This window comes from Penaeus chinensis, chromosome 15 (genome assembly GCF_019202785.1).
Source record: "Penaeus chinensis breed Huanghai No. 1 chromosome 15, ASM1920278v2, whole genome shotgun sequence".
NCBI lineage: Eukaryota > Metazoa > Arthropoda > Malacostraca > Decapoda > Penaeidae > Penaeus > Penaeus chinensis.
The window spans coordinates 3,098,189-3,123,928 of record NC_061833.1 but is presented as its reverse complement, the minus strand read 5'-3'; the positions used below and the strand labels follow the sequence as shown (position 1 = coordinate 3,123,928).

General features: G+C 43.0%; 12 non-coding genes across 12 annotated transcripts; 7 read left to right on the top strand and 5 right to left on the bottom strand.

Moving 5' to 3' along the window:
* The first annotated feature begins 237 nt into the window (after positions 1-237).
* Trnam-cau lies at positions 238-310 on the top strand. Its single transcript has one exon. It is a non-coding gene; the product is annotated as a tRNA-Met (tRNA).
* Positions 311-482: 172 nt separating this feature from the next.
* Positions 483-554, bottom strand: Trnae-uuc. The gene has a single exon. It is a non-coding gene; the product is annotated as a tRNA-Glu (tRNA).
* A 2,014-nt stretch (positions 555-2,568) lies between these two features.
* On the top strand, positions 2,569-2,641 carry Trnam-cau. Its single transcript has one exon. It is a non-coding gene; the product is annotated as a tRNA-Met (tRNA).
* A 2,045-nt stretch (positions 2,642-4,686) lies between these two features.
* Positions 4,687-4,759, top strand: Trnam-cau. The gene has a single exon. It is a non-coding gene; the product is annotated as a tRNA-Met (tRNA).
* Positions 4,760-8,167: 3,408 nt separating this feature from the next.
* On the top strand, positions 8,168-8,240 carry Trnam-cau. The gene has a single exon. It is a non-coding gene; the product is annotated as a tRNA-Met (tRNA).
* Positions 8,241-8,412: 172 nt separating this feature from the next.
* Trnae-uuc lies at positions 8,413-8,484 on the bottom strand. Its single transcript has one exon. It is a non-coding gene; the product is annotated as a tRNA-Glu (tRNA).
* Positions 8,485-10,940: 2,456 nt separating this feature from the next.
* Positions 10,941-11,012, top strand: Trnae-uuc. Its single transcript has one exon. It is a non-coding gene; the product is annotated as a tRNA-Glu (tRNA).
* Positions 11,013-11,183: 171 nt separating this feature from the next.
* On the bottom strand, positions 11,184-11,256 carry Trnam-cau. Its single transcript has one exon. It is a non-coding gene; the product is annotated as a tRNA-Met (tRNA).
* Positions 11,257-13,302: 2,046 nt separating this feature from the next.
* On the top strand, positions 13,303-13,374 carry Trnae-uuc. The gene has a single exon. It is a non-coding gene; the product is annotated as a tRNA-Glu (tRNA).
* A 171-nt stretch (positions 13,375-13,545) lies between these two features.
* Positions 13,546-13,618, bottom strand: Trnam-cau. The gene has a single exon. It is a non-coding gene; the product is annotated as a tRNA-Met (tRNA).
* Positions 13,619-25,278: 11,660 nt separating this feature from the next.
* Trnae-uuc lies at positions 25,279-25,350 on the top strand. The gene has a single exon. It is a non-coding gene; the product is annotated as a tRNA-Glu (tRNA).
* Positions 25,351-25,497: 147 nt separating this feature from the next.
* Positions 25,498-25,571, bottom strand: Trnam-cau. Its single transcript has one exon. It is a non-coding gene; the product is annotated as a tRNA-Met (tRNA).
* Between the last annotated feature and the right edge of the window lie 169 nt (positions 25,572-25,740).

Here is a 25,740-nt window from a genome sequence, read left to right as displayed (position 1 = left end):
TGTTAAGTTGCCCACAATTCATGTTAACATCTTTCATATATATATGTGTCTTAGTGGGAAGTGCATATATGTATGCGTGTGTTTGTGTGTGATCACCATTAATTATTCTGTTTATTATAGGTTTTGGGTTACAATTTTAGTTTCATGTATGTAGACATTATAATTATTACTAAATATATCAACACGGACACATGAACACTGCCGTTCATTAAAAGAGGAGCTTTTACAAGTCGTATGGCCTCGATGGCGCAGTAGGCAGCGCGTCAGTCTCATAATCTGAAGGTCGTGAGTTCGAGCCTCACTCGGGGCAGAGTTTTCATAGTTGTTGTCTCCAGTAATATACAACCAGGGAAAATCTTGACATGACAAAAAGGTGTCAGTGCATTGGGAATTTCACCATCTGTATAAGAATATTCAGTAGCTGTAATTTTTCGTCAAAATTGCAGATCTTTCTCGGGATACAATCATGTATCTAAAAGCTATTCCCATGCCGGGAATCGAACCCGGGCCTCCTGGGTGAAAGCCAGGTATCCTAGCCACTAGACCACATGGGATGTGTTAATGGGAATACAAGTGCCGTTATGAACTTTTTTTCTCATCTCGGTTTCTACAGGCAGAAACTTGTCAGAGGTAGGCAGGCTGGAATCCAGAAATAACAAGGGAGGTTGGAGGAGCGACCCGAGGTAAATAGGAGGCAAGAAGGTGAGTCAGAGGAAGTGATAAGCCCTGTGTGAGATGGAGAAATGGAGACAGTCCCTAGGTGGGTTGGGGAAGGGAAGCTAGTTCACAAGTGAGCTGGGAAATGAAAATTGAGGTAGACCCCAGGCGTCAGAGGAAATGAGGTAGTGACCGGGTGAACTAGGGAAAAGAGAACTAGACGAGAGAAGGCAGTCTCAAGTTATCTAGAGAAATGGAGGTAATCCCCAAATGAACTAAAAAGGAGACAGTTTCCAACAAAATAAGAAGGTAATTTCCAGCTGGCGGAAAGGCAATCACTAGATGAGCTCAAGAGAAGGTAGTCCTCAGGTGTGTTAGAGAAGTTGAGATTGTTGCCAGGTAAGTTAGAGAGGACGCAGAACCTAGGTAAGGCGAAGAAAATTGTTCCCAGGTGAAGGAGAAAAGGCATCTCGTGGGACCGATTTAAGGAAACGACTCACTCGTACGAAGTTTCATATTTATAGCTTTCATATATATGTGCCTTGGTGGGAAGTACATATATGTGTGTGACCACCCCTGCTGACGGGTCACACCTATACATGTACCGGGTGTGGACCCGTACTGACGGGTACGAGTACCGGCGCGGTACATTTAAGGTCCATTCTTCTGGGAATGGCTGTACACGTGATTGCTATACGGCTGTATGAATAACTGTTTTTGATTTTTTTTTTGTATCTACATAAGCATATATATTGGTAATTATGTTTGTGCAACTATATGTGTGCATATATAGGTATGCATGTGTTTTCTGTCTTGTATGTGTTTGTCGGCGTGTTTTTTTGTGGCTATGTGTGGAAATCTGTGCCCGCAACTGTGTGTGTGTGTGTGTGTGTGTGTTTGTGTGTATGTGTGATATAAGTTTGCGTATGCGTTTTACACTGCATACTTGTTTTGTCGGCTGTGTCTGGGTTTCTCGGTCGCCCCGGCTCCTTCTGGCGGAATCTCGTCAGAACGAACCTGAGGAGGATCCCCAGCAGGCGAACATGCCTGTTGACACGCCTCTCCGGAGGTGGCGGCGATGTGCGCTCTGCCGGAGGAACCACAGGTGCAGGAAGTAGACCAGGATCATGTGCAGTTGCTGCAGCGTCTCCCTCTGCCCAACGCCATGCTTCAGGCATACCACAGGTCTGGGGCTTTGTTGTTGGTTCTATTTTTTTTTTTTTTTTTTTTTTTTTTCCCGACACCGTATTTTTTACAAACATACCACGCCTGAAAGGCACAAGTGTGGCTTTTTTTGTTGTTGTTGTTGTTTTCGTTTTTTTCTTTGAAAAAAAAAAAAAAATGATGTATGGCTACAGTAGTCTACAACCTTCACGTGTTCCTAGAGGTTGAGGTTACACGCAAGCCAGCCGCCAGAACGCGATGAAACTTCGCTCGGGCACTGAAACGCTCAGTGCGCGCGGCCCGGAAAGAGAACCATTGCATGACTGTTTTGTCGGCTGTGTCTGTTTCTATCTCCCGGATTGCTTTTATTTTATTGCTGCTTTTCTCTCCCGGAACACCAGTTGCAGAGCAGTTTTCTGACCCGTCTATATTGCAATTAAAAGCCATTAAAACAGTACCTTTATGGTAATTATCTATCGCCTCGATGCGTATATATATGTATATGTGTAATATATATACCAACACACATACATATCAGTAATTACTAATTACTACTAATATATTAACACAAACACATGAATTGTATCATTCTTCATTGTAAGTAAAGCCTTTACTTCTATGGCCTCGATGGTTTTGGGTTACAATTTTAGTTTCATGTATGAAGACATAATAATTATTACTAAATATATCAACACGGACATATGAACACTGCCGTTCATTAAAAGAGGACCTTTCACCTTTTGTATGGCCTCGATGGCGCAGTAGGCAGCGCGTCAGTCTCATAATCTGAAGGTCGTGAGTTCGAGCCTCACTCGGGGCAACGTTTTCATGGCTGTTGTCTCCAGTAATATACAACCAGGGAAAATCTAGACAGGACAAAATAGTGCCAGTGCATTGGGAATTTCACCATCTGTATAGGAATATTCAGTAGCTATTATTTTCTGTCAAAATTGCAGATCTTTCAAGGGATACTTGCATGCATCTAAAACTAGACCACATGGGATGTGTTAAGGGATATACAAGTGCCGTTATGAATTTTATTTCTCATCTCGGATAATCAATGGGTTACCAAGGCTAATAAAAATAACAATATCAATAATAACAATATTAACAGCACAACCATCTATCAAGTACACTCCTAAATTCGCCTGAGTGATATCTGCTGCATATCTGATAGGCCTACCTATGACAAGTTTCTACAGGCAGAAACTTGTCAGAGGTAGGCAGGCTGGAATCCAGAAATAACAAGGGAGGTTGGAGGAGCGACCCAAGGTAAAAAGGCGGCAAGAAGGCGAGTCAGAAGAAAAGATACAGCCTTGTGTGATGGAGAAATGGAGACAGTCCCCAGGTGGGTTGGAGAAGAGAAGCTAGTTCACAAGTGAGCTGGGAAATGAAAATTGAGGCAGACCCCAGAGGAAGTGACCGGTTGAACTAGGGAAAGGAGGTGAACTAGACGAGAGAAGGCAGTCTCAAGTTATCTAGAGAAATGGAGGTAATCCCCAAATGAACTAGAAAGGAGACAGTTTCCAAAAAAATAAGGTAATTTCCAGCTGGATGAAAGGCAATCACTAGATGAGCTCAAGAGAAGGTAGTCCTTAGGTGTGTTAGATAAGTTGAGATTGTTGCCAGGTAAGTTAGAGAGGACGCAGAACCTGGGTAAGGTGAAGAAGATTGTTCCCAGGTGAAGGAGAAAAGGCATCTCGTGGGACCGATTTAAGGAAACGACTCACTCGTACAAAGTTTCATATTTATAGCTTTCATATATATGTGCCTTAGTGGGAAGTACATACATGTGTGTGACCACCCATGCTGACGGGTCACACCTATACATGTACCGGGTGTGGACCGGTACTGAAGGGTACGAGTACCGGCGTGGTACATTTCTGGTCCGTTCTTCTGGAAATGGCTGTACACGTGATTGCTATACGGCTGTATGAATGACTGTTTTTGAACTATTTGGTATGTACATAAGTGTGTATATGGGTAATTATGTTTGTGCAACTATATGTGTGCATATATAGGTGTGCATGTGTTTTCCGTCTTGTTTGTGTTTGTCGGCGTGTGTTTTTGTGGCTATGTGTGGAAATATGTGCCTGCAACTGTGTGTGTGTGTGTGCATGATATAAGTTTGCGAATGCGTTTTACATTGCATATTTGTTTTGTCGGCTGTGTCTGGGTTTCTCGGTCGCCCCGGCTCCTTCTGGCGGAACCTCCTCAGGACGAACCTGAGGAGGATCCCCAGCAGGCGAACATGCCTGTTGACACGCCTCTCCGGAGGTGGCGGCGATGTGCGCTCTGCCGGAGGAACCACAGGTGCAGGGAGTAGACCAGGATCCTGTGCAGTTGCTGCAGCGTCTCCCTCTGCCCAACGCCATGCTTCAGGCATACCACAGGTGTGGGGCTTTGTTGTTGGTTCTATTTTTATTATTTCCCCCAACACCGTACTTTTTTACAAACATAACACGCCTGAAAGGCATAAGTGTGGGCTTTTTTGTTGTTTTCGTTTTTTTCTTAGAAAAAAAAAAAATCGATGTATCGCTGCTTTCATGTTCTCTCAACAACACAAACTCCCAAACATTCCTATAATGGAGTAATGCACTACAGGATAAGAAAAAAATACCCTCTTATGACATATCATATGGCTACAGTAGTCTACAAACCTTCACGTGTTCCTAGAGGTTGAGGTTACACGCAAGCCAGCCGCCAGAGCGCGATGAAACTTCGCTCGGGCACTGGAACGCTCAGTGCGCGCGGCCCGGAAAGAGAACCATTGCATTATTGTTTTGTCGGCTGTGTCTGTTTCTAACTAACACGAACATATGAATTATGTCGTTCTTCAGTATAAGAAAAGTTGGTTATTATATGGCCTCGATGGCGCAGTAGGCAGCGCGTCAGTCTCATAATCTGAAGGTCGTGAGTTCGAGCCTCACTCGGGGCATAGTTTTCATAGCTGTTATTTCCAGTAATATAAAAACGGGAATAATCTAGACGTGACAATATAGTGCCAGCGTATTGGGAAGTTCACCACCTCTGTAAGAATATTCAGCAGCCGTTATTTTTCGTCAGAATTGCAGATTTGTCAAGAGATACTTGCATGTATCTAAAAGTTATTCCCATGCCGGGCCTCCTGGGTGAAAGCCAGGTATCTTAGCCACTAGACCACATGGGATATAATGTTTAGAATATAAGCTCCACTGTTAGTTTTATTTCTCAACTCAGATGATTAATGAGTTATCAAGGCTGACAAAAATGATATTATAAATGATAATATTAACAGCCCAACCACCTTCCAAGTACACCTCTAAATTCATTTCAAGGTATATGCAGCAAATCCGACAGGCCTACTTCTGACGTTTCTGCAGGCAGCAACAACAAAAGCAAAGCATTTTGTCGTGTTCTAAAGTTTCTACATATACGCACGCACGCACAGACACACACATTTATATGTGTTTATGTATATATATATGTATAAGAATGTATATACACATATACATACATAAACATATATGTACTTCCCACTATGGCACATATATGTATGAGAGCTATTAATATGAAACTATAAAAAAAAGGTTTCCTTGCAGAAATAACCAAAGAAAGGAGTATACCCTTGATCGTTGGGAAATTGATTTGGAACTGAAATATCTACCATGGAGGCAAATTCTGCCTTATGCAAAAGACCTGTAAGGCTGTCACAATATGTTCGGCACCTGTATTTTGGAGTTTGACTTTTCAAACTTTTATAATGTACCCATATCACATACTACAATTTGCAGCACCCCTAAATGATATCAAGGACCTCGTCCGCTGATGCCAAATACATGAGCAATTCGCTTCAACCTAACTCACTACCAGGTTGGAATCCAGAAATAACAAGGGAGGTTGGAGGAGCGACTCAAGGTGAATAGGAGGCGAGAAGGCGAGTCGGAGGAAAAGATTCAGCTCTATGTGAGATGAAGAAATGGAGGTGGCTCCCAGGTGGATTGGAACAGAGATTCAGCTCAATGTGAGATGGAGGAACAGGGGGTTGGAACAGAGAAGATAGTCTACAAGTGAGCTGGAAAATAAAAATTGAGGCAGACCCCAGGTGAGTTAGAGGAAACGAGGTAGTGACCCTGTAAACTAGGGAGACAATCTCAAGTTAGCCTGAAAAATGAAGGTAATCCTTAAATAAACTAAAATGGAGGCAGTTCCCAGAAAGTTAAGGGAAGGAAAGGTAGTTTCCAGCAGGAGGAGAGGCAGTCACTAGATGAGTTAGAAAAGTGAAGGTAGTCCTCAGGTGTGTTGGAGAAGTTGAGATTGTTGCCAGGAGAATTAGAGGAGAGGATGCAGAACCCAGGTGAAGTGAAGATTGTTCCCAGATGAACTGGAGAAGAAAGGGCATCTCGTGGGACCGATTTAAGGAAACGACTCACTCGTAAGTTGATGTTATCTGAGCTCGAAAGTTTGGGCAAACTCGCTACTCATGATTCACGAAGCTTTTTACACGGGGGTAGATGGAAGGGGTGTGTTGACTTGCGTCGTTTAACCCAGAAGTATGACTAAATGCAGGTTAAGTTGAAGAGAATATTACGATGTTCGGAGCAATATTGTTTAAGTTTGGCCCTAGTAAAGTAATGTGTAATTTCAAGTTTTCGCATTGATTTCAACATTCTTTGAGAAAGACAAAAAAAGACAAGTTATATTCGGAAAGTGTCCGACTTTGTCAAGATGAAAAATCGGTAAATTATCCCACGGCGACGGGGCGAGAGTTTGTGTCTATATATATATATATATACGCATAAATATACATATACACATATATGTAAAACTATATATATATATATTCGTATACATATACACACATATATATACGCATATATATATACATATGTATATATATATATTTACATAAATGTTTATACTGTGCACACATATATAGACATACATACATGCGTGTGTATGTACACACACACACACACACACACACACACACACACACACACATATATTTACTTAGTTTAGCTTAGCATGTGCTATATTATATATGATCAATATTGGCTAATAATAGCTTGTGCAATTTCCAGATGATATCTGAAATTACTTGATAAATTTGGCAATGTGACCCGCAATATGGCGACGGAGACAGCAACAGCCAGCTTAGATATTTCGGCTTCGTACCGGGTATGGCTGTAGCGTCATGATTCGTGATTCGTTTCAACCTTCACGATATTTTCCGCGTCAGTTGACGTTCTGCCACATGCTCTGACGTCTAGTCGCACTTGGAATGGCATTTGGCCGAGCAGAGGTCAAGCTAAGTAATCGCCAGCCTGGTCTTTCATTTTGCTCATGTCTCGCCCGCTTTTTACTGTCCTTTCTCGAAGGCCTCGGTCTTCTTCGCCGGCAGCGTGAGGTTAGCTTCACTTCGCCGACGGTCCGAGCACAATATGGCGATTGGCTGCTGGAGCGAGGCGTGGCTCTGACATCCTGGAAACATATTTTCCTATAGTCTGGATATGGCAATAGTGAGTTCCCTGAATTCATTCAGTTTTTTCAATCAGTGATATAAACATAACATATTAATTGTTTTTGTTGTTTAGATAAGACCTCCAACCATAAACATATACACATAATTGTTAATTTTTTTCAGTCTCACATAGGGCTGCATCTTTTCCTCCGACTCGCCTCCTCGCCTCGTATTCACCTTGGGTCGCTCCTCCAACCTCCCTTGTGGATTTGTGGATTCCAACCTGGTAGTGTCAGTCTCATAATCTGAAGGTTGAAGCGAATTGCTCATGTATTTTGCTTTAATGGACGAGGTCTTTAATATTCTTTAGGGGTGTGGCAAATTGTAGCATGTGATATGGGTACTCTCTATTAAATTTCAAAATACAGGTGTCTAACATAGTGTGACAGCCATTACAGGTCTTTTGTATAAGTTGATACTTTTTGTATTTGTCTGCAGTCGCTGCGTGCATCTGCCTGCATGATAACTCTGTCAGTTCCCAATCAATTACTCAACTATCAAGGGTTTATAATTATGATTTTTCTTAGAAATACTCCGAGTCATCAAAACTGTACCTCTATTGTATCTATCGCCTCTCTGTGTGTGTGTGTGTGTGTGTGTGTGTGTGCGTGTGTGCGTGTATGCGTGTGCGTGTGTGCGTGTGTGCGTGTGTGCGTGTGTGCGTGTGTGCGTGCGTGCGTGTGTGTGTGTGTGTGTGTGTGTGTGTGTGTGCGTGTGTGCGTGTGTGTGTGTGCGTGTATACGTACACATACATATCAGTAATTACTAATTACTGCTAATATATTAACAACGAACACATGAATTGTGTCGTTCTTTACTATAAGAAAAGTTAAGAATGATATGGCCTCGATGGCGCAGTAGGCAGCGCGTCAGTCTCATAATCTGAAGGTCGTGAGTTCGATCCTCACTCGGGGCAAATTTTTATTACCTGTTATATATATCAATATACAAACGGAGATAATCCAGACATGACAATGTAATGCAAGAATATCGGGAATTTCACCATATCTGTAAGAATATTCAGCAACCGGTATTTTTCATCAGAATTGCAGATCTTTCAATGGCTGCTTGTATGTATCTAAAAGCTATTCCCATGCCGGGAATCGAACCCGGGCCTCCTGGGTGAAAGCCAGGTATCCTAGCCACTAGACCACATGGGATATGTTTAAAATATAAGTTCTACTGTCAACTTTATTTCTCAACTCAGACGATTAATGAGTTACCAAGGCTGACAAAAATGATATTATAAATTATAATATTAACCAAGTTACCAAGGCTGGTGAAAAATAATATTAATAATGATAATAATATTAATAGCCCAACCACCTTCCAAGTACACCTCTAAATTAATTTCAAGGTATATGCTGCAAATCCAACAGGCCTACTTCTGACGTGTTTGCAGGTAGCAACAACAAAAGCAAAGCCTTTCGTCGTGTTCTAAAGTTTTACATGTACGCACGCACGCACATACACACATTTATATGTTTGTTTATGTGTATTTATATGTATAAGAATGTATATACACATAAATATACATAAACATATATGTGTACTTCCCACTAAGGAACAAATATGGTTGAAAGTTAATACGATGAAACTAGAAGAAAGTTCCCTTGTAGAACTAGCCAAAGAAAGGAGTATACCCTTGCTAGTTAGGAAATTGATCCTAACTCACTACCAGGTTGGAATCCTGAAATAACAAGGGAGGTTGGAGGAGCGACCGAAGGTGAATAGGAGGCGAGAAGGCGAGTCGGAGGAAAAGATTCAGCCCTGTATGAGATTGGAAATGAGGTAGTAACCGGGTGAACTAGGGAGGCAATCTCAAGTTAGCTTTGGAAATGGAGGTAATCTTTAAATACACTAGAAATGAGGCAGTTCCCAGGAAGGAAAGAAGGTAGTTTGCACCTGAAGGATAGGCAGTCATTAGATGAGTTAGTGAAGAGAAGGTAGTCCTCAGGTGTGTTGGAGAAGTTGATATTGTTGCCAGGAGAGTTAGAGGAGAGGATGCAGAACCCAGGTGAAAAGATTGTTCCCAGGTGAATTGAAGGAGAGAAGGCATCTCCAGTGCCCGATTTAAGGAAACGACTCACTGGCAGTTTGATGTCATCTGAACTCGTAAGTTTGAGCAAACTCGCTACTCATGATTCACGAAGCTTTTTACATGGAGGGAGGGGGTAGGAGGGGGTGCGTATATTCATATGTAAACATATATGATATATATATACATACATATAGACGTATATATATATATATATATATATATATATATATGCATATATATATATATATATAAACGTATGCATATATATATATATATATATATACGTATGTACGTATGTATGTATGTATATGATATAAACGTACATATATGTATATGTGTATATATATATGCATATAAACTGCACACACACACACACACACACACACACACACACACACACACACACACACACACACACACACACACACACACACACACACACACACACACACATACACACACACACACACACACACATATATAGAAATAAGTGAATATGTATATTTATGTACATATATGTGTATGTATGTATCAATCTATGCATGTATGTGTGTATAAGTATGTATATGTGTAAGTATATATATATTATGTATGTCTATGTTTCATGTATGTATGTGTGTACATTTTATATATATGTATGTATGTATACAAACTCACCAGGCGATTACTTACTTGCTTTGCGTAATTCACCTGGAATGCCATCGGTTTAACATCTCGACTCCAACTCACCCGGAACTGCCCGCATGAGAGAAGCCAACGCTCTCCTCGGTGACTTGCTACTCCGACTCGAAACTGGAAAAGGACTACAGTACAATATTTTGTTTTACAGAATGACTGATGATTCGTGTAAGCAATAGAGAAAGTTCCCAGCACGTATGACATTAAACATTTAGAACTAAAGATACAAGTCAGATCTCTTCTGCGTCAGGTAAGGTATCTTTCGAAGTTCTATTTCGCAAGAATCCGTGAATCCGTGATGTAGTTTATTGGCCTCTGATGAAGGCGTGGAGGTCTCGACAAGCATTTGACACTACATTACTATCCGTTTCTTGGGATTGTCGACCTTACATCACAGACTGTAAGCCTTGAGTGAACGTACGTGAATTATGGTCCTTTTTTTAGAAGTGCTGAATGAAAGCTAACATCTGGATTAGCATTCTCCTTGCCTTGGGAATTGTGGAAATTGTGATTTAACTTTCTCTCTTAACATTCAGTTTCATATTAATAGTTTCCGCACATATATGTACTTGCCTTAATGGGAAGTACATATATGTGTGTTTATGTATGTATATATGTGTACACTTAATTCACATATAAATATTTGTGCGTGTGTGTGCATGCGTGCATGCGTACATGAAGAATCTTTAGAACACGACAAAATGTTTTTCTTTGGTTGTTGCTACCTGAAGAAACTTCTCAGAGGTAGGCCTATCAGATATCCAGCATATACCCTGAAAGTAATTTAGAAGTGTACTTGGCAGGTGGTTAGGCTATTAATATTATTATACCTACTAATATTGTAGTTTTATCAGCCTTGGTAAGTCATGAAATATCTGAGATGGGAAATAAGGAATATCCCATGTGGTCTAGTGGCTAGGATACCTGGCTTTCACCCAGGAGGCCCGGGTTCGATTCCCGGCATGGGAATAACTTTTAGATACATGCAAGTATCTCTTAAAAGATCTGCATTTCTGACGAAAAATAACAGCTACGGAACATTCTTACAGAGATGGTGAAATTCCCGATACACAGGCACTATATTCTCATGTCAAGATTTTGCCATTTGTATATTACTGTGCATATCAGCTATGAAAACTGTGCCCCGAGTGAGGCTCGAACTCACGACCTTCAGATTATGAGACTGACGCGCTGCCTACTGCGCCATCGAGGCCTTATCATATTGAACTTTTCTTATACTAAAGAACGACATGATTCTTGTGTTCGTGTTAATATATTAGTAGTAATTAGTAATTACTGATATGTATGTGTGTACGTATATATATTACACATATACATATATATACACATCGAGGCGATACTAATTACAATAGAGGTACTGTTTTGAGGACTTGCATTGCAATGTATACGGGTCAGAAAACTGCTCAGCAACTGGTGTTCCGGGAGAGAAAAGCAGAAATAAAATAAAAAGTAATCCGGGAGATAGAAACAGACACAGCCGACAAAACAGTCATGCAATGGTTCTCTTTCCGGGCCGCGCGCACTGAGCGTTTCAGTGCCCGTGCGAAGTTTCATCGCGCTCTGGCGGCTGGCTTGCGTTTAACCTCAACCTCCAGGAACACGTGAAGGATTGTAGACTACTGTAGCCATATGATATGTCATAAGAGGGTATTTTTGTCTTATACTGTAGTACATTACTCCATTATAGGAATATTTGGGAGTTTGTGTTGTTGAGAGAACGAGAAAGCAGCGATACATCGATTTTTTTTCTAAGAAAAAAACGAAAACAACAAAAAAGCCCACACTTGTGCCTTTTAGGCGTGGTATGTTTGTAAAAAAGTACGGTGTTGGGGGGAAAAAAAGAAAAGAACCAACAACAAAGCCCCACACCTGTGGTATGCCTGAAGCATGGCGTTGGGCAGAGGGAGACGCTGCAGCAACTGCACAGGATCCTGGTCTACTGCCTGCACCTGTGGTTCCTCCGGCAGAGCGCACATCGCCGCCACCTCCGGCAAGGCGTGTCAACAGGCATGTTCGCCTGCTGGGGATCCTCCTCAGGTTCGTTCTGAGGAGGTTCCGCCAGAAGGAGCCGGGTCGACCGAGAAACCCAGACACAGCCGACAAAACAAATATGCAATGTAAAACGCATACGCAAACTTATATCACACACACACACAGTTCCGCGCACAGACACAAACAAGACAGAAAACACATGCACACCTATATATGTACACATATAGTTGCACAAACATAACTACCCATATACACACTTATGTACATACCAAATAGTTCAAAAACAGTCATTCATACAGCCGTATAGCAATCACGTGTACAGCCATTCCCAGACGAACGAACCAGAAATGTACCACGCCAGTACTCGTACCCGTCATTACCGGTCCACACCCGGTACATGTATAGGTGTGACCCGTCAGCATGGGTGGTTACACACATATATGTACTTCCCTCTAAGATACATATATATGAAAGCTATAAATATGAAACTTCGTATGAGTGAGTCGTTTCCTTAAATCGGTCCCACGAGATGCCTTTTCTCCTTCACCTGGGAACAATCTTCTTCACCTCACCTGGGTTCTGAATCCTCTCTAACTTACCTGGCAACAATCTCAACTTATCTAACACACCTGAGGACTACCTTCTCTTGAGCTCATCTAGTGATTGCCTTTCCTCCAGCTGGAAACTACCTTCTTATTTTATTGGAAACTGTCTCCTTTCTATTTCATTTGAGGATTGCCTCCATTTCTCTAGATAACTTGAGACTGCCTTCTCTCGTCTAGTTGACCTCCTTTCCCTAGTTCAACCGGTCACTACCTCATTTCCTCTGATGCCTGGGGTCTGCCTCAATTTTCATTTCCCAGCTCACTTGTGAACTAGCTTCTCTTCCCCAACCCACCTGGGGACTGTCTCCATTTCTCCATCTCACACAGGGCTGTATTATTTCCTGTGACTCGCCTTCTTGCCGCCTATTTACCTCGGGTCGCTCCTCCAACCTCCCTTGTTATTTCTGGATTCCAGCCTGCCTACCTCTGACAAGTTTCTGCCTGTAGAGACTTGTCAGAGGTAGGCCTATCAGATATGCAGCAGATATCACTCAGGTGAATTTAGGAGTGTACTTGATAGATGGTTCTGCTGTTAATATTGCTAGTATTGATATTCTTATTTTTTATCAGCCTTGGTAACCCATTAATTATCCGAGATGAGAAATAAAGTTCATAACGGCACTTGTATTCCCATTAGCACATCCCATGTGGTCTAGTGGCTAGGATACCTGGCTTTCACCCAGGAGGCCCGGGTTCGATTCCCGGCATGGGAATAACTTTTAGATATATGCAAGTATCCCTTGAAAGATCTGCAATTTTGAGGAAAAATAACAGCTACTGAATATTCTTACACAGATGGTGAAATTCCAATGCACTGGTACTATTTTGTCATGTCTAGATTTTCCCTGGTTGTATATTACTGGAGACAACAGCTATGAAAACGTTGCCCCGAGTGAGGCTCGAACTCACGACCTTCAGATTATGAGACTGACGCGCTGCCTACTGCGCCATCGAGGCCATACTCATAAATAAAGCTCCTCTTTTAATGAACGGCAGTGTTCATGTGTCCGTGTTGATATATTTAGTAATAATTATTATGTCTACATACATGAAACTAAAATTGTAACCCAAAACCTATATTAAACAGAATAATTAATGGTGATTACACACAAACACATGCACGCACACGCATACACATATGCACTTCCAACTAAGACACATATATATGAAAGATGTTAATATGATACTGAATTGTGCCCGACTTAAAAAAATGTTCCCAATGTAACCAAAGAAAGGATAGTGGGGTAATTGATTGGGAACTGAAATAGTTACCATGTAGACAGATGCACTTCGCAACTGCAAGCAAATGCAGAAATATTATACAAAAGACCTGGCATGTACGGCACCTGTATTTTTGAGGTGGACTTTCTCAAACTTTTTCCAGAGGACCCATATCACATGCTACAACTAAAGAATATCAAAGACTTCGTCCATTGATGTCAAATGCATAAGCAATTTGCTTCAATCTAACTCACTAACAGGTTGGAATGGAGGAGCGACCCAAGGTAAATTGGAGGTTAGAAAGTTAGAAAAGGTACAGCCCTTTGTGAGAGACGTTTTTATGTTTATGTTTGGCGGCTTATCTAAACCATATCACGAATGTACCTTGTTAAAGTAATTAATCGAAAATATAGTGGGTCTACTTCCCAGTAGACATTCAGTGAGCTCTCGAACCCGTGGAACTCCTAGAAGCACAGAGCTGGACACAGGGAGACTTATGTATGTCTCCTTCCGTCTTCGGTGCTGCCTCCAGCGGTGTGGACACCTCCTTCATCGCGGAAATGGTGCGTCCTCCGGCATGAGAACCTCTGCTGGAGGAGGAGTGTCATCATCAATAGCAGGAGCAGGAAATGGAGAAGGTGGGGTGGGGGCTGGAGGGCGCCTTGTATGTATTGTTGCAGCAGAAGCCCTCTTTCAAGCACTAGCTCGAACTCTGGTTTCTTATTCTCGAACCCTGTGAACTGTCAGGGATATGGGAAAAATATAGTTTTTTTTCCAGGATATCAGCTCCAACAGCTAATCGTCTTCTGGACTGTCGGCGGAGCAGGCCTGACCTAACACTCCCGACGAAGCCGAGGTCTTCGTGAAGGAACAGTAAAAAGTGGGCCAAACATGAACGAAATAAAAGACCAGGCTAGCGAATAATTTGCTTGTCCTCTGTAACTTTGGCAATATTGACCAAAATAATATAGAATAAGCCAAGCTAACCTAATTTAATATATTTTGAAAGTATGAATGAGAATGAGAGCATCTCAGTGCAAAAGATCTATATGATCGGTTTCGATTAAATCATATCTGTCGAAGATGTAATCGAAACCGGTCAAATACATGTCATTCCCCTTGGAGATGTTCTTTCTCATTCATACCTTTTTCTACATTTGTCGCAATGAACACGATTCATCTACGAGTTTGCTATAAACACGCTATTTAAGTTTTGAACTGTTTAAACTTTAGCTTTTAGCCACACATTACACTAAGGTGCACTGCAAGTCAAATATATAAGATGGTACCCACTTTCGAAAGTTAATCGTTAATCAAAGTTAAATCACTAATATTGCATGATGCAACTTCGATAATGTTAAGGGATAAAATGCAGAGCATGCTGGCTTTCATTTAACACTTCTAAAAAGAGACTGTTCAAGTATGTTGACTTGGAACTTACAATCTGTGATGTTATTGTCGCCAATCTCAAGTAATCTCAAAGGCCAATAAACTACATCTCGCATTCACGTATTCTTGAGAAATAGAACTTGAAATGATAACTTACCTGACACCGAAGAGGCTTGACTTGTATCATTCATCATCATCATCATTATGGAGCTAACGCCGGCAGGGGCGCATAGCCGCATCCACCCTCCGCTTCCACCTACGAGGATCCCTCATGGCGAGCCGTCAGGCAGGGGCCCGGCCCATCTCTAGTTCCTCACGACAGGTTTGATCGATCTGCCCAAGCCACGACCTTCTCGGTCGTTCCACAGGCCTCCTCCACCCAGGGTTGTCTCGGACAGAGACAACCTGATGGGCAGGATCATCCTGTGGGAGTCGAGCCAAGTGGCCATATAGCCTGAGTTGGCAATCACGGATTGTGCAAGTAACAGGTCCTGTACCGGTCTCACGGTGCAGCCGTTGGTTCGACACATGGTCCCGCCAACTGTACCCCATGATCTGGCGCAAGGATCTGTTACAAAAGGCATCAAGACGAGATTCCAGAGCACAAGATAGTGTCCATAGAGTAAAACTGGGAGTATCAGGGCCCTGAAAACTCGTAACTTGGTCCTTCTGAGTCTAGCCGCCGTGGTGAACGGACGTGTTTTTGCTTCCTCTCCGCCGCCGCCTAACAGCTCAGCAAACCATGGCATCTCATGGTCCCACAGAGTCAGAGGGAAATCTGACTACCCTCCCCGGGTCACAGGGGGCCAGCCAGGGAGCTTCCCCGGTGCTTCCTCGGACAGCTAGCCCGAGCTCTAATCCCCAGAGTGAAAGGGGACCCTTGGCCCAGGGTTACGTGCCCCCTTCCCAGGGTAATGGGACCTCCGCCATAGGATATGGGCCCCTTGGCAGCGCGGGTCAAAGCTGCTCCCTCGCCCATGACGATGGGCACCCCCATGGCGACCCAGCAACCCGGACAACCACAGCAGCCCGATCAGTAATTACAACAGTGATAAAACTGAGAACAATGAAGACAGAAAAGCCGTCTATCAGGTAGGCAGCATAACCATAGTGTTAAACACGATCCTATGCTTTATTGCAACAAAAAAAGCATGGGCTCGGATGGTTCTGTGTGATCAAATCCGGAAACTGTATAGCCCGGATGAGATCGAAAACGCCTACAATATCATTCTGCATATATCAGACTCGAGAAGGACAAGAAATATAACTAAAGACATTAAAAGGATGACAAACTCCATAGTGCATACCATGATCGATCAGTGTTTAAAAGAGGACAATATAGTGTTTGCTACAACAACGACAGACACTCCCGCCACTGACTGGTCTCCACCCCCTAAGAAAACAGGTATCTCTACACCATTTGTAAAAATCTTTCAAAAACCAAAACACCAAAATACACAAACTCAACACGAACCCTCCCTCATCAATCAAGATCTTTTTGAAAATAAGATTGATCTGCTGATCGGAATGTTCTCCGAACAACAATCTGCAATCAACAGTCTAATTAGCCAAGGTGCGATGCCTTCTCAGCCGCAGGAATGCGGAAAGGAAGCTTTCGTCACAACATCCTCGACCACATCCCATCACGCAATATCTGATCTCCCAACCCCTGCCCACGATCAATCCGCCTACCAATCCTTCCCCTTTGCATCCCCTCCCCCTGGCAGAATGACATCTACCTCTACACCACAAATTAAACACACTCCTACACCCACCACGGCAGCACCCACGACCATCGCCTCTCCTAGCTCCCCCCCACCACCACCACCCTCCCCCACCACTCCGTCCCCACTACCCACTCCCTTTCTACCCACTCCGACCCAGCAGACTCACGATCTTGCTGACGCGCCAGCCACCCCTCGTCCGGAGCCACGTAAGCGTCTGCCCAAAAACAACGCTGACTCGTCCCCAACCGGTATGAGGAACGAAGCCTCTACACAAGTCACACCTAGGAGAAGCTACGTTAGAAATAGTAAAAGGAAAAACAAGCAAAAAAATCTCCCACCAAATGGCCAGTGGGAAGACACGACACACCACCACGTGCCTGGAGTACCTGCCCCCCCTACTACCCCTCCTGCTCCACAAACACCACAGCTCATCATCAACAACTACGCGGAACGAGCGGAAATAAACAAACAAACAAACGAGCAGCCGCAGCCCCACCAAGATGAGGAAGGTTTCGTTCAAGTCAACTCCAGAAAACAAAAAAGAAAAACAAGGGAGGAACGCCACTCGCCAAAACCCTTGCAAGGTGCCGGCCGTCCTCAGGTAGTGTACCTTTACATCACGAGTTGCCACCCAGATACAGATGAAGACGATATTGAAGACTTCTTGGAAAATAATTTCAATCAAATTGCCCATGTCAAAGCCTTTAAAACAAAAATGACACATGATTACTACTCTAGCTTCACAGTCACCATAAGGGGCAAAGATATAAAACCAGATATTTTCTTAGAGTCCGACATCTTTCCCAACAACGTAAAAGTATTCCTAAATAGAAACAAGTACAAAGGCGAGCAGAATGTTTGACGTCGCAAATCCGGCGGTCAAACCACTTAACACCATCACTATAGAACACATCAATGCACAGTCCCTCCTCGGTCATTTCGAAGAAATCAAATTGATAATTAAGGAGAGAAACATTGATATTTTGTGTATCAGTGAAACCTGGCTTCACCAAGAAATATCGAGCAGTTTCATCAGCATCCCAAACTTTCACGTCTACAGATGTGATACAGGACGTGGAGGTGGAGTCTGCATATATGTAAGCGATACCCTTAAATCAAATAAGATCTCCTCTGCAACTGTAAATCATACAGCAGTAGAGGACATCTGGGTAACCGTACAAAGCAGTATGTATCCTTCCTTCCTCGTCGGCACAATCTACAGACACCCTCATGCCACCACAGAATCATTTGACTACCTAGAAAATATTCTCAGAGAAATGTCAACAAAGAGTAAACCACTTTTCATCTTAGGTGATTTAAATGACGATCTAAGTAAACCAAATGCAAAATTAAATGGGATAATTAACAAAAACAAATTAAAACAACTTATAAAGAAGCCTACAAGGATTACAGAAAACACCTCATCCATATTAGATGTTATAATAACAAACAGACCCGATATTACACTACACGCAGACGCTGTCCCATGCCACATTGCTGATCACGAGCTTATAACCTTGACCTTGAATATAGTAAAGACAAAGCGAAAACCAGTCAGTAAAACCTCTCGCGACCTAACGCAGTACGATCCTCAATTATTCTGTCAACATATTATAGCCAATGACTCGTCACTGTCAGAGATCTTAACAACTGACGACGTTGACAGACAAGTTAATATTCTTACAAACGTGATAAAGAACGGCCTCGATGCGTGCGCTCCTTTTAAAACAAAAACAGTTAGGCGTCCTCCCGCCCCCTGGATAAATGACAACATTAAGAGGGCCATAAATGATAGAAATAATACTCACGAAGCTCTCAAGATAAACAGATTTGACTCCACCCTTCAGGCTGAATACAAACAAAAGAAGAAAAATGTGAAAACACTCCTCCGCTGGGCGAAAACTAATTATTTTAAAAATAAGTTCAATGAATGCAGAAGCGATTCTGCTGAAACGTGGAAACTAGTAAATACATTAGTGCCTAAGAAGAAAACAAAATTCCATAAATAACACAGAATACTTTAATAACTTCTTTGCAGAAGTAGGTAGACGCACTTTTGAACAGACAACCGCCCCCACATATCAACACAACATAAACGAAACGAACACTACAACAAACTTCTTCAGACCGCAACCAGTAGAAGTAGAAACAATTATCCTAACAATAAAACACTTAAAAACGACAAATTCAGTGGGAGCAGATGGAATTGCACATCGTTTCATAAACGATAGTTTACCAGCAATTGCATACTATCTGACAGTAATTATCAATACATCTATAGTCACCGGTGTGTATCCATCACTTTGGAAACATGACATCATAACTCCGATTTTCAAATCCGGTGACAGAGACGAAATCAATAATTATCGACCGATCACTATACTACCAGTAATATCTAAAGTTCTCGAGAAAATAGTTGCAAACCAATTAACAACATTTTTAGAAGCGAATAACCTTATATCTAACACGCAACACGATTTTAGGAATAAATTATCAACCGAAACGGCATTACTAAAAGTCACAAATTAAATATATAATAATATAGACAATAACCAGATCAATTTGCTCACTCTATGTGATTTATCGAAGGCGTTTGACAGTGTCAGCCATAAATTACTTGTAAACAAACTAACAAATCACGAAATTGATATTTTCTGGTTCAAAAGTTACCTGTCCGCGAGAACTCAATCAGTTAAAATCCATGAAAAAGTATCATAAGTGCAATCAGTTTCGTTCGGTGTTCCACAAGGCTCAATCCTTGGCCCAATCTTATTTACTATATTCATAAATGATTTGTCATCAATTGCAAAAAACTGTCTTCTTGTTCAGTACGCCGACGACTCTCAATTTCTTCACGCTGCCTCTGTAGACAATCTAAATGAGTTGATAGAAAAGACTAAACAGACCCTAACAGAAGCAAAAAATTACTTCGATATGAATGGCCTGAAACTAAATCCACAAAAAAACACAATGTATTTTCATTGGCAGCCGTCAGAACATAGCAAAAATACCCACAGATACAGTTATTGATTTCCAAGGTTGCTTCATCAAACCCAACACAACAGTAAACAACCTAGGGGTACACGTAGACAGATACATGACATTCGAGACACACATTGATCACATCTACAGAAAAGTAATGGGCACACTGATATACTTGAATCATATAAAAAATAAAATACCCACAGAAACAAGAATTGCTGTTATACAAACACTAGCACTTAGTATCCTTAACTACTGTCTTAACATCTGGGGCTCCACAAACAAAACACAAATACAAAGGACACATAAACTACAGAACTTCGCGGCAAGAGTAGCACTGAGAAATTTAAATAAATATGACCACATCACACCACATATAAACAAACTAAAATGGCTAATCGTACAACAGAAACACAAATATGACACGTGTATTCTGATCCATAAAATAATACAAGGAAATTACCCAAATTGGCTATTTCCTATACAAACAACAGGTAACATAACAGGTGTCCTTACAAGGCAAAATAACTCCTTATATATCAAAAGATCGAATACAGAAACCGGGGCAAGAAATATGCAAATCCAAGGACTGGTGATCTGGAACCAACTACCAGAAAATATTAGAAATATCTCCAACCAAAAAACATTTAAAACAAAAGTGAAAGAACATCTACTGAAATATCAAAGACATCAGGCGTGTGAACATCTAGCCAAGTACGAAATTTCATCTTGTTAAACAAGCACTGTACAATATCTATGTATATAACATCCAATTACATAATGTAAACAACATATCTATAAATGTAATACCCATTGTAATTAATGGAATAAAGTGTTTGAACTTGAACTTTGAGTGTTTGAACTTCTGCACAGGTACCGACATCTCCAAATACTCTTGTCGAGAGATTTCATGACCCCTGCTGCCAGGCCAATCCGTCTATTGACTTCTTGGTCTGACAGCCCAGAGTTGTGAAATGCACTACCGAGGTATTTAAAGCTCTTTGTGACTTCAATGTTTTCACCGCAAGCATGTATGGACTGTACAGGGTCTCCTAGCAGGCCCCCAAAATCCTGGATCTTGGTCTTGGTCCAGGAGACCTCTAGCCCCAGGGGCTTCGCTTCATTGCTAAATGCATCAAGAGCCGCCACAAGGGTTTCCAGAGATTCAGAGAGTACGGCAACATCATCGGCAAAGTCAAGGTCTCTAACCTTGATATTGCCCAGAGTTGCTCCACAGTGACTTTGGACAGTAGCTCTACCCAGTATCCAATCCATGCAAGTGTTGAAAAGTGTTGGTGCAAGAACACAGCCTTGCCTCACACCTGAACTAACAGGGAAGAAGCTCGACAGGCCCCATTCACACTTTACAGCACTTTCAGTGCCTGTATACAGGTTTGCTATTAGTCCAATAATCCTTATTGGAATTCCTCTTAGTCTCAGGATCTCCCAGAGAGATTCGCGATGCACCGTGTCAAACGCCTTCTTGAGATCGATGTAGGCTGCGAGCAGCCCACGTCCGAACTCACGACGGCGCTCTATAATGATTCGAAGCGCCAGGATGTGGTCTATTGTGGACTTACCAGGAGTTCAACCAGATTGCTCCGGTCTTTGGTGCCTCAACAGGTGGTCCCTGATACGTCTCAGTAAGATGTGTGCGAGTACCTTGCCTGGTACACTGAGTAGTGTAATGCCTCGGTGATTGCTGCAGTCCCACCGATCCCCTTTCCCCTTCCAGAGAGGGATGACCACACCCCTCAGCAGGTCAGGGGGAAAGGTACCAGTCTGCCAGATGGCAGACAGGACTGCATGCAAGCCCCTTGCCATAGGTTCTCCACTAGCCTTTAACAATTCGGCTGGGATGCCACAGACACCTGCTGCTTTACCACCCTTCAGCTTGGAGATCGCCCCCCTGGTTTCGGTCAGGGAGGGTGGATCCTCGCTGATGAGTGGATCTGGCAGAGGAGTCTCAACATTACCTGCATCCATGTTAACTGTTGGTGGATCAACCTTATACAACTGCTCAAAATACTCAGCCCAATGCACACGCACCCCATCAGGATCTGAGATTATCTGGCCACTTGCTGAGCGGACTGCAGCCGTCTGTGAGGGGGACTTGGAGTTCAGCTTTCTCAGAGCTTGGTAGGCAGGACGAAGGTCATTTGCAAGGAAATGGCTTTCGACCTCCTCTGCAAGACTACTGATAAACTGTTCCTTATCCCTTCTCAACAGTGACCTTGTCCTGCGCACCAGAGAACGGTGCAAGGTCCGATCCCCTGACAGTCGAGCCGCACGACAAGCATCTGTGGCTTCCAGCGTCTCCTACGAGATGGAATTCTGTCTTGTTCTTGGGCGTTCACCAATGGATTCCTGAGCTGCATCAAGCGTTTCAAGCTTTAAGGTATCCCACATAAGAACAGGGTCTGTCTGGCCCTCGAGTGCTGTGAGACGACCAGAGATAGCCTCGGCAAACCCCCGGGTACACTCGTCCTCCCTCAATCTGTCCAAATTAAACACCCTAGGGTGTTCATTTGGGCGACGGGGGGTTCTAAAGTGGACCCGGAGAGTAGCCACTACTGTTCTATGATCAGTTCCACAGAACTCAGCACTTCGATATACCCTGCAGTTCTGGAGGATCCTCCATCGAGTGTTAACGAGGATGTGGTCGATCTCCTTGGCCACTCTTCCTGTATCGCTGTACCAAGTCCAGCGATGCGGGTCAGAACGCTGATACCAGGAGCCAGAAATCCTCAATTTCTGGGACCTAGCAAAGTCACGGAAAAGGAGGCTATTCTCGCTGCCAGCATCAGCTCCTGAGCCATGAGGACCGACAGACATCTCGTAGCCAGCTCGATCACAGCCGGATACCGCATTGAAGTCGCCCAGAATAATACGAATATCTCGCCGAGGACATCTGTCTGCCACAGATGCAAGTTTGGCGTAAAACATCTCTTTCACCTCAAGTTTATATACATCCGTAGGAGCGTATACAGCAACAAGAGACATGAAGCCAAATGAAAGCTTCAGTCTCAATACCATGATACGCTCATCGACTGGAGTGACCTCAACTACCAAGGGTTGAAGTCTGCTGGAGATGGCTATGGCTACTCCCTGGAGATGGTGGCCATCGCTTCGGCCCGACCAGTAGTAGGTGTAGCCACCCACACTAATCGTGCCACTGCCAGGTCTTCTCACCTCCGAGAGAGCAGCCACCTCAACTCTCAGCTGTTTCAATTCCCTCAATAGTAGTGGTAACCAATCGTCCTGTCGCAGGGAACGGATGTTCCAAGCCCCCACCCTGACAGTCCGCCTGAGGTCTAACCTCGGGCAGTCACTCCGGGTGGGCGCCACCTCTGCCACCCCTACCGACGCCGCCCCATATAGAGGAGGTTGGCTGGCTGCAGGCCCCATAATCCACCTGCAGGGCTCCCTGGGGCTTTCCCCCACAAGCATCACGCCAGGCTGGCGGCCGCTGGGACCCAGCTGGGATTGGGGGTAACCCCCCCTCCCCACCCGAGTCCCAGCGGTCGCCAACCCAGAGGGACCCACAGCAAGCCATACTTGCTGGGTAGGAGGGACTTTAGCCCTCCCCCCAGCGTCAACATCTACATTGGTCGTTGCCAGTGGTTATCTCGGGGGGGGGGGGGGGGGGCGACTGGCAAGGCCTGCCTCCCCACAGCCGCCTATTAACCCCAGGGGGCGTGGGGGGACAGGAGTTAGTACGAAGCCAGGGCGTATCCACACGCAGGTGGGCCATAGCTCCCGTACCTTTAGGGCCTCCTGCTGCTCCAAGAGCCTCCACAGTTCAGCCTAGGACCGCAAGGTACCTAGTTTCCATGGGTGGCCACGAGGAGGCACTGTAGAATCTTGATGATGGAGAGGCTATGAGCTGGCAGGGGAGTCTTATGCATAGCTGCTCCCTTTTTCGCACCAGGCTAGCCAGCGGTGGCAGCTGAAAGCGGGAAGGCATGCAAGCAAGCACTTAACGCTAACCAGGCTACCACACCATCGCTCCACATCATCCCGAGCATGAAGCACCCACCCATGACTTGTATCTTTAGTTCTAAATATTTGATTTGCCATACGTGCTGGGAACTTGTGCTATTGCTTGTGCGAATCATAAATAATTCTGTGAAACAAATGCTATACTCTAATCGTCTTCCTGTTTATAGTCGGAGTATCAAGTCACTGAGGAGAGCATTCGCTTCTCTCAAGCGGCTCCTGGCGAGTGGAGGGGGGGGGGGGTCCAGGCGAGGAGGAAGTGACGCAGTTATCAGGCGAGTTGGAGAACAGACGTTATCCTAAGGTAAGGCGAGTTGTTAAATAGATAGATAGCCTTCTTAGGTGAATTGGGTGAAGAATGTAAGTGATAGCCAGGCGAGTTTATATACATACATACGTACATGTAAATATATACATACACGCATACATACATATACATACACATATATACATACACACATACATATATACATACCTGCACACACATACACACACATATGTGCATATATATATACACATACACGTATGTATGTATGTCTATATGTGTGTACAGTATATATTTATGTAAATATAAATATACACATACGTATATATATATATATATATATATATATATATATATATATATATATATTTCAACCTGGATGTGAGTTAGGTTGAAGCGAATTGCTCATGTATTTGGCATTAGCGGACGAGGTCCTTGATATCATTTAGGGGTGCCGCAAATTGTAGCATGTGATAAAAGTTTGAAAAGTCCAGCTCCAAAATACTGGTGCCGAACATATTGTGACAGCCTTACAGGTCTTTTACATAAGGAAGTATTTGCCTGATATTTCAGTTCCAAATCAATTTCCCAACTATCAAGGGTATAGTCCATTCTTTGGCTATTTCTACAAGGAAACTTTTTTTTATAGTTTCATAATAATAGCTCTCATACATATATGTGCCATAGTGGGAAGTACATATATGTTTATGTATGTATATGTGTATATACATTCTCATACATATACATATACATAAACACATATAAATGTGTGTATGTGCGTGCGTGCGTACATGTAGAAACTTTAGAACACGACGAAATACTTTGCTTTTGTTGTTGCTGCCTGCAGAAAAGTCTGAAGTAGGCCTTTCGGATTTACAGCATATACCTTGAAATGAATTTAGAGGTGTACTTGGAAGGTGGTTGGGCTGTTAATATTATAATTTATAATATCATTTTTGTCAGCCTTGGTAACTCATTAATCTTCTGAGTTGAGAAATAAAGCCAACAGTGGAGCCTATATTCCTAACTTTATATCCCATGTGGTCTAGTGGCTAGGATACCTGGCTTTCACCCAGGAGGCCCGGGTTCGATTCCCGGCATGGGAATAACTTTTAGATACATGTAAGTATCTCTTGAAAAATCTGCTGAATATCCTTACAGAGGTGGTGAAATTCCCAATACGCTGACACTATATTGTCATGTCTAGATTATTCCCGTTTGTATATTACTGGAGACAACAGCTATGAAAACTGTGCCCCGAGTGAGGCTCGAACTCACGACCTTCAGATTATGAGACTGACGCGCTGCCCTACTGCGCCATCGAGGCCATTAAAGATATTGCTTTTCTTACAATGAAGAATGATACAATTCATGTGTTCGTGTTAATATATTAGTAGTAATTAGTAATTACTGATATGTATGTGTGTACGTATATATATTACACATATACATATATATATGCATCGAGGCGATAAATAATTACTATAAAGGTACTG